The following is a 9,573-nucleotide window of genomic DNA, read 5'->3' on the forward strand; positions in this document are numbered from 1 at the left end:
CTGCCTTGGAGATGCTGCCAGCAGCCACCTCCACATGTGACCTGTATTGGAGCATCCTTGCTCCCCACTGGTACCTGCTTGCAAACTTACCTGTTCAGGACCTGAAGCTGTGATGTCAGGCTTTTCACTGAAGAGCTAAAATCTGGACATGCTTTTCCTTCTTCTGCAAGGCAGTAACCTCTGGCAGAGAGGAAGGCAAGCAGCAGTAGATGCCAGAGCTGTGTCATGCTAGGAACTGAGACAACCTCCCCAAACAGGGAAGAGGCGTTGATTTAAGCCAGTTGTTCTGCTCACAAGTGTAGTCTAGTTTTGACTGCCTCTTGCAGAGTAATTTTTAAGTTTCTTTGGAGGACTATGGCTAAGAGTTTATAATGGAGTTTGGGTGGGAAAGGGTGTTTTGCCAGGGAGGTGGGATGCAGCACTCCCCAGTGCCCTGTGAGGCTTGTGCCTGGCATAATCAGATCAGTCCATCTGTGACAAACACAGCGCGTTTTCGTTCCTTTTCCAGTGAAGTCTGAAGAGAGCAGGGATCCCAAACCATGTGGCAGGCCCTGTATTTGTACTCGCCTTCCTTTCAAAGGAAATCCTCCTGCCATATTCAGATCAAGTGCTTTTGTTTGAACTGTGCTTTAAAACCATCTGCTTCTTCCCTTTTCCTCCTGGGCAAGAGAGGTAGCAGAGAGCACAGGAGACCTCATAGCAGTGGTACAAGAGCAATGTTTCGGTGATACAGGTCTTAGATCTGCCTTTGCCTCAAAATGAGAAGTCAGGTTCAGCTGATGGTCCAACAGTCTCTCATCACAGGTGTCTCTTTCCCTCTGATCTTTATCTTTCACGGAGGGTTCAGCTTTCTTTAGGTGTTTTATCCCCAGAGGGCCTAATTTGGTAGGCCTTCATAATGCTTTTTTCATGTCAGTGGGGAAGAGGCACTTGTTTCTGGGTGGGAAGTCACTAATCCGGAGATTTTGTGATCTGTCCTTTTGAAGTAGTGCTGGGTTTGCTCTTGTTGTCTGAACGTCTCGTGTTCAGGCAGCCTGTAGAACACGACTCCGCTTCATCGCTGAATCCCACCATCTCCGCTTCAGAAAGGGCTGAATCTGTGCCACGCTTTTTCAGTTACTGGTGATAAAGTAGACCAGGCAGCTTATGTGGGTTCCCTGGCTTCTGGGTCATTAAAGGGGCTGCAGAAAATATCTTTCTGGTCGGAAAATGGGGTGCGTAAGGCAAAAGATGACTTTTGAGAATTCAGAAATATGTTCTGACCAGCAAGGAGAGCAGCTAAGCTGATTTTTACTGTTGACTAAGGTGGCTCCCAGGAAAATTCTTCCCTGCCCCAAGCTTTTCCTGGGAGGTGGGCGAGCAAACCAAGGGGTAGGCATCAGCATGATTAAGGGGGGGTAATTCCAAACAAATGGCAACCAAACAGCACTAGTCTTAAAGTACCCCGTTTTGTCCCCTCAGGAGCTGGTGGCACAGGATGCTCTGTAGGATTTTACTGACCTTTATGTGCAATATTTCATAAAGTGCATTCAGCCTTGTGCTTACCAGTGCGATTTCTGCATTGTTGGTTGCATAAAAGGAAGCTACTGTTTTTCATTGTGTAGTATTTTCTTCTGCTCTCTCTTCCTTCCCCACGTGCTTACTGAATCCTTTACCGGGGATGGAAAGATGCTGTTATTTTTTTGAGGGCTGTGGGTGGGCTGGCTTTCAAGATAGAGAGAAGCTTGGTTAATTTTCAAAACTAATAATTTTATTTGGGCCACTCCTGTGGCAGCAACAGGCTTCAAATTTGGCTTCCATGGAAACATACTGCCATGGTAACTGAAAGGCCTGACAATCCTGAAGAAATATTTGCTTGTACCCTTCCTTCCCTCCTTCGTTGTTTCCCATGCGATGTGTGTGTTTGGTTACCCCTGCCAGATTCAATCAGTGCATTTAAAAATCTCCAAGCACAGAAATGCACTTCTCTGGGAAGAAAACAAAAAAAAAGTTGTAAAAGTGATGGTGGCATTTCACTGGCATTGTTTGCAAAAAATCTGTTGCAAGTCTGGAGGGAGGTGTCACTGAGTCAAAAATTCCTTTCCAATGGGAAAAGAACCCTAAAAAAATGCTTCATCCTTAGATTATTTTGTGGGGACTGGCTGGCATGGGCTGGTTCAGGGAATCAGACTCTGCACTCAGTCCAACATCTGTAATATCGAGGATGGGGAGAGTTGACTCATCCAGTGGTTATGAGACAGAGTACCAGTGTTTTGCTGGGTCCCTTCCAGCTGATTAATTTGACGCTAGGTTTTCTGTCGCTGCCTGTCACAGCGGCTTTTGCACCGAGATTGGTTAGCAAAGTTTGGCAGGGTGACAAGCAGCCCCAGTTCAGCAACTTTGCTCTGATTCAGTCTGGAGTGGGAGGGAAAAGGGAATGGGGCCTCCTGAAATATTTTGCTAAGCGAGAAGCAGGGCAAGGGCAAGGCCTCTGCATGGCAGAGGGTGCAGAGGAGCTTGGAGTCTGATGCTTTCTGTTTATGCTTTCTGTTTGACCCAGAGCAAAGCTCAGGACCTAACCTGGCGCTACATCAGGTCAGCATCCTGTGGCCTGTTATTAGACAGCACTGTGTGTGTGGAGGGGTTGGTGGATCTTGTCTCTCACACTGTTCCCTTACCCTAAATCATCACTCTCTGGACTTCAAAGACGTTTTCTGGTTAGCGGTCTTGAGAATCATAATGCCTGCACCCAGCTCCAGGCTGCTTGTGGGGAAAGCAGAGTTGCCTCATTTATTTCCTGCTCCTTTTTTTATTACCTAGTTTCACCCTATTCTTCATTCAGGTGTTGCCCTTGCAGCAGCCTTAGATCAGCTTGCTTAGCCAGGGGGTGCTCCCGCAGACTGCCATGGCCTCTACAGACTGCTGTGAAATGAAACGGAGAAAGAACTCGCGGAGCTACGTATAGGAGGAGAGCGGACACAGACTGAGACACAGGTTGGTGAATTGGGAACATGGGAAGGGTCAAGTCCCTGTCCTCTTCAGTCAAGAGAGCTGGGTTACAGGAACAATCCCAATATAAACTGTTCCAGCTTTAAAAGAGTTACTGAAGGCAATTAAAAGGTATATCTATGTCTCTCTCTAGTAATTTTTTGCATGGCTTAATTGCAGCTGACTTGACTGGTGCACTAGGCTGTTTTGTGGTTGCTGTGCCTGCTGTTTTGTGTTAGAAATTAGAATTGCTTTTGCGGGTACTACCTGCTAGCTTTGGGGATGCAGGAGCTGCAATGTTCTTTTGTGATGAGCGGAAATAGCTGTTTGTTGGACACCTGTGTGGATGGTCCTGCTTGGCATCAGCTTTGCCGGGAGCTTTTGTTGGTGACAGCAACAATCTGGTTGCTTCTGGTGATGGTGAATGAAGCAGGTTGGCTTTTCTCCTCTAGCAGAGGGAAGCTGAATGAAAGCGAGAGGTTGCACTGGGCTGAGAAAACAAGTGATGCTGGAGAAGGGTGGGCAGAAACGGCTGCACTCAGCACTGTTGGGATGATCCAGGGATGAACTCCTTTTGATACGTTGCAAGTGAGTATTGTGTTTTGTTCTGTGTGACATTATCCATGGGGACATGCTGTTTTCAGAGAAAAATGTGTATCCCTGCCATGAAAGCCTTTTGTGGAGCAAATGCCTTCCATGCCCATCCTAAGCACTGAGCTCTGGTACAAAGCTTCCAACTGACTTCAGCAAGTGTTGGTCCCACACTGGCTGGTTTCCTCTTATATTGAGCTGTGGCATATCCTTGCTGCTCTACACTAGTTTGGGGTACTTTCAGGCTGTTTACAGCAGACTGCCAATGCTCTCCGAGCTAAGTGGGGGATGCCATCCAGAACATGCTCTTTGCCATGTTTTGTGAAAGGATCGTGTCACCCCTGGCTGAGGAAAATCCCCTTTATCTCCCATGTGTATTCCCAGCAGCAGCTGGATGCAGCTTTCCTCATGTCCTGCCTTAAACTGTCTCACAGTGCTATCATGCCCTGCAAAGCCATTTTCATGGTGTTTCACCAGAGCAGAGCGCTGTCCCTCTCATCTCTGCACTTGCTCTCAGCTTCGTTGCAATGCAGGAAGGAGCGTCTGTAATACTTCCCCGTGTTCTGAGCAGTTTACTTCAAGTTTTACTTGAAAATTGGACAGGCTCCATCTCCTGCGGGAAGATACCATGAGGGCCCTCTGAGGTTTGGCCATTCCATTTCTTTTCATTTTAGGTCTAAACTGCTTGAGCAGCTCTGCAACCCTTCGTCCCACTATTCATGCCAAATGCGCTACTGGAGCATCTGATTTCCCCGTGCAGTTGCATCGCAGAAAGCCAGCAGTGATATCTGTACTAGCAGCTTGAACACAGCCCTAGGGCTTGGGATGGAAATGCAGAACGGTCTGTCTGATCCTAAACCCACCGCACAGTCCCAGCTCTCCCTACCAGCCCCTGCTGCGAGCAGAGAACGGTCCACATTACCTCTCCCTCGCCCTAGAAACTCAGGCATATTCCTGTCTGTCTCTGAATTTCAGGGCTGGCAATTGCTATGGTGTTGTAAAATTAATAATTCATTAATGTAACAGCCTGCAACTTTGGGGAAAAATGAATGGCATAACAAAGGAACCTTTCAAAGTGGGGAAAAAGAGTGGAAAAGGGTATGAAGTCATTTGCAAACATCCTATATCCAGAATGGAGAGAGATCTCACTGAAATTCCTTTTTCTTTTCCTTTTTTTCCCCCCATTTTTAATCAGTGCCTTTTTTCTCTTGCTGTCTTTGGCAGGTTTAATTTCTTAGCGTTTCCCTCCTCTCCTGCACTGTTTCTCTCCTCCTGCCTCTTGTGGAACTGAGTGTTTGGGGGAAGGAAAGAGGCAGCTTTGCCGAGTGCTTTGTTTTATAACCAGCTTTGTCTCTGTCCTGCTCTGTCCCAGACACCTGTGAATCTTTCAGAACTGGAAGCCTCTCTGGCATATAAATAAGGTCTGCTGCAGTCACGGGCTGCAATTCTGAATTTATAAGGGAAGTGATCAGATTAATTGAGCAGCAGTGGGAGTGTTCAATTACACTGGCTTCTGATTAATTACCGTTTGTTGGACCATGTCAGCATGCTTCCTAATACCAAAAGCATTGCCTGAGGTCTGTGGAACAGCAAGGCCTTTGCCTTAAGCAATGACAAAGCCCAATGTGCCTCAAGACTAATAGATAGTTTTTCTCCCCTGCCTTCTTGATATGGTGGAAAAAATTGCCAAAGTGTCATCCAAGTATTTGAAGCCATTTTGGACTATTTGCTTTTGATTATAAAAAACTGCAATGGTGGTGGGATTTTTAGGAAATCAGATGGCAATTTGTACTGGTCCTCTCAATACAGATACATCGGCTATCCTCACTGTGGAATTGCAAATGTACACCAGACACTGTCATCTGAAAGTGATCCTGATAGTATTTTGGTTTTGTGCTTTCCCTCCACATACATTATCCCAAAAGATGATGAATCTAGGGGGTCTCTGGGGAAGATGCTAAGCTGGCACTGGAGCTGCTCCAGGAAGAGTTGCTCCATCTGTTCAGCCTGTGTCTCATGGCTTCCCTGGAGCTCTTCTTGGGGCTGGAAGCGATGTAAGCCATCTAGCTCAATTTGCCTGCTGGAAGTCAGAACTACTTGCCTTTCCCACCTTCAAAGCCATGTATGGATGCCGTGAGGTCTGGGCTGTTGTGAAGGCTGGAGGAGACCCTGAAGGGAACATCTGAACACATCTGTAGCCACTCTCTACCCCTTAGTTCATGCAATGACCTCATCTTCCAAAGTAAATATCTCTACTTTTCTAAACATTATGCCTTGTATTCACATTCCTTCTCAGCCTTTGCATGTCCAGGTAAATACACTGAGCCCTTTGGGTGGGAAACCCCCTGCTCCATTCTGACTCCAGCTGTGTGCACTAAGGCATGTCACTGTCTAACATGCTAGCACTGATGCTTCCCTGCTCCCCAGAAATCTCTCACCCGATTATGTTGAGATTTCTCTGGTGTCTTGGTATTTGCAGCCACTAACTTGCTTCTGCATACCCAGTCCTTTCCTCTCCTCTGGGAATGACAGACCAGAGGTTGAGACTTCATTCTTACAGCAAAAATTCTAATTGCTCCCTAATGACATTTCTGTCTCCTATTAAATTTCAGCCCTGTTATGTTACTGAGGTGCTCAGCATCATGCTTGTGATATTTTGGTCCTCTTCTAAGTGATGGCTCAGTGTTATCAGCAGATCTCACTGCCTGACTTCTCTTTCTGTTTGGGTCATCAAGTAAAAATTATTTAATTGCCTGGTGAATTCCATTGTTGCTGCTTTCTCCTCATTTGTTAGATCCTCTCCTGTCAGCACGACCGTGGCATAAAAATTCTGGCTTCTCTGCCGATCCCTCTCAGGGGATAACATCACTGAAGTTTTACACAAGATGTATGTATTAACAAATCTCTTCCTATCTCTTCACAAAAATGTACAAAATCTACTTGTACAGTGTTTCTGGGTGGAAAAAAAGAACCTGCCTGGGAATGAATGCATGGGTGGTACCCTGCTGCATAAGCAGCACTGCTCTTTCAGTCCCTGCAGTAGTTAAAGGACATGCTTCCCAGATCTCCAGATTCAGGTTTTATCTTCCTAACATCACATGACAATTAAAATAAGCAGATCCCTATAGCTTGTGAAGTTTCATAAAACTCATTGCCTTTTGCTTTAGCACAGAAAATATACAGCTGTAAGAAAAAGTAGAGATCTCATGTGTGGTTTTTTTTCTGTTTTCTTCCCCATTTCTGAGTCCAAGCCTGACCAGTCCAAATTTCTTCTACTTTTGATTACCAGGTGTTACCTAAATCACATGGTCCCTGTTTCTGAACCCTTCAAATAACACCCTTCTCCTTCCCTGCCCATGCTGCTTCTGGAGTATGGACAGTTGTCCATGCTCTCCTCTGCAGTCCAGTCTGCATACTGACTTCTCCAGTGGAGGAGTTTGTTCCATAATCTTCAGGTGTATCCAAGATACCAACTCTGTTGTACCTCTCAGGTGGATGATATCTCTCACCAGAGGCTGTGTCCTTGGTCATCTCCCTCAGGAGTTAAGATTGAGATCCTGGTTTTGCCCAACTCGCATGCAGCTCCTCAGCAATATGAGGATCCTCAAGGTTTTGACCAGCCTGCTTAATTTTGTGCCTTAATCAAGCACTTTCCCTTTTCAGATTGCATGAGAATGGAAGTGAGACAATCCTGACTTGCCCATCAGAGTTTTTGGCCCAGTTCATAGCTGTAAGGGCACAGGCTGCCACAAGGCAGCTCCTCTTGCCATTGGCACGTGCGAGGCAATGAACTCCTCTCTCATGGGTGGCTAAGCTCTTCTGAATTATACGGTATTTATTACACAATAAGAACACACACAAACTATTACCGTGGATCCTCATGGTGAGTTGTTTCAATGCTTAAAGCCTGTGGCTGGATATGGAAGATCTCCAACACCACCAGTTACTCACAAACTGCACATAAACAGATCCCTTACATTATGGTTTTGGAAATATTCCCCCCTTGGGCTTCTTCATTATCGCTTCAAGACAGCAACAATACAGTCCAATATCCGAATTATGAATGCCAGCTTCTGTCTGCTTCTGTGCAGCCATTCAGCCTTGCCTGCGTTCCTTAGATGGGCTTAATCCCACAGCTGAGTTTCAAGGAATGCTGCCAAACTTTTCCAACAGCACCAAAATCAATAAGCTTTCCTTCCCTCCCCACTCTCATTGTAGCTTTTATTATTATCATTATTATTATTATTATTCATGAATTTTTTCTTCTGTTGAATAATTCAGCTAATAGGCTGGCACTTGAACACTTGAGAGCTGTGTTCCCTAATGAGGGAAGCAGCTTGCCAACTTTTTATCTTTCCCGTCATTTGACTGCAAACCCCACATCGTTAACAAATCACCATGGAATAGCCATGGAAATACAGAACAAAATGTTGTTGTCTTAACTTAAGTGGGCAAGGAAATAAAAATAAACAGAATGAAAGAAACCCAAGCCCTGCACGGAAAAACAAAGTATGAAAGTGAAGCGTGCACGGAAGGTAATGATGATAATAGAAATCTCGTTGCAACCTCATTTTGTCTCAATATCTTCAAGCAGGAAAGCTGTATGGGAGAAAGGATGTTAATTTACCTGAGAGACATAGTTGCAGTAATTCAGTATGGTGTAGGTGTATCTGTTGGCAGTTCTGCTTCTTTCCGTTTACGTGAATAAAGGTTTGTATAGAGAGTGGGTTTTTTAATTTGTCAACTTTTTTTTTTTTTAAATCTGAATGTTTTATGTGACACAGATGGGATTTAAAAGAATAAATATATGTATGCGATGCCTTTTTACACATTGCTTAATCCCCTTTAAAATAGCATTAAGATCATATTGGCTTGAGTTTGTTCAGATCAAGATTCACACTGACATGTTTCAGATGAACATTTAGTCCTTGGCCCTCCTTGTGTTTGTTCTTTCCTGGATCTGCACCTCTGCTTACCAGAGCTGCACTCAGCAGCTCTGGGTGCCTAAAGAGTCCCACTTGACCTCCAAGCAAGTGAGGACATTTGCAAGGTCTCTCATCTCCTTTGCAGGACAATAACTGTGGTAGCTTGTGAATCAGGCAGAAACGCAAGCTGGATGAGAAGCAGGGACCTGGATAAAGTAATGTGTCCCCACATGCATAAGGTAAGGATGGTCAGATCATGTCCTGGGCCCACTTCATGTTAGCCTAAATGATGCGCTGGGAGCAGGTCCCTAAACTCGGTATGAATCTCGTGTTGGTGGTAGGTGCTAAATATGCAGCTGAAGTACTGTCAAAGAATAATACATGAACATCATGTCAGTAGCAAATGCTCTTTGGTTTTGTGTTAGATCGGTGCTGAAAGCTTTTATCACCCTAGGCAGAAGTGGAAGCGTTAGCATTTTGTCCTGTTGCCATAGAACATGGGAGCTGGCAAAGCATGAACAGAAACAAAGGCTTGGGAATAGATGGTTATCTCCCACCAAAGACACACACCTACCAAGATGCTGGATATCCAACAGGCTTCCATCCCTTAAGGATTTGACTGCAAATCCCTTTGGGAGCTGCCTGGATATCTAATAATGGTGGTGTTCTTAACATATGTGCTTAACAAATAGCCGTTTTCTTGTTAAGCAGCAGTTTAGTGGTAGGGAAAAGGCAAACAACGTCAATGCTTTAGTTTTTGAAGCAAAGATCTGTGTTCATGAAGAGAACAGCCAAGAGATGAGAAAATGTAATAAATAGAGCTTTTCATCCAGAGATATCAATGTCACTCACCTTTCAGGGATGAGGAAACAGAGGCTTGAGAAGCTGATGTGGCTCAGACAAGTCCTCCTGCAAGCCTGCAGCTTGCCTGAGACCAGAACTCTCATCTTGAATCCCTGCCCAGTGAAATTCTGCAGCTGAACTAAAATTACACCAAGTGCTGCATCCGCGTTCAACATTGTTATCTTAACTGTGTGATGTTTTCTGCAATGCAGGGGAGATACTCATCATAGGTCTTGGGGCCAAATTC

This window comes from Pelecanus crispus, chromosome 5, assembly GCF_030463565.1.
Source record: "Pelecanus crispus isolate bPelCri1 chromosome 5, bPelCri1.pri, whole genome shotgun sequence".
In the NCBI taxonomy this organism is placed as follows: domain Eukaryota; kingdom Metazoa; phylum Chordata; class Aves; order Pelecaniformes; family Pelecanidae; genus Pelecanus; species Pelecanus crispus.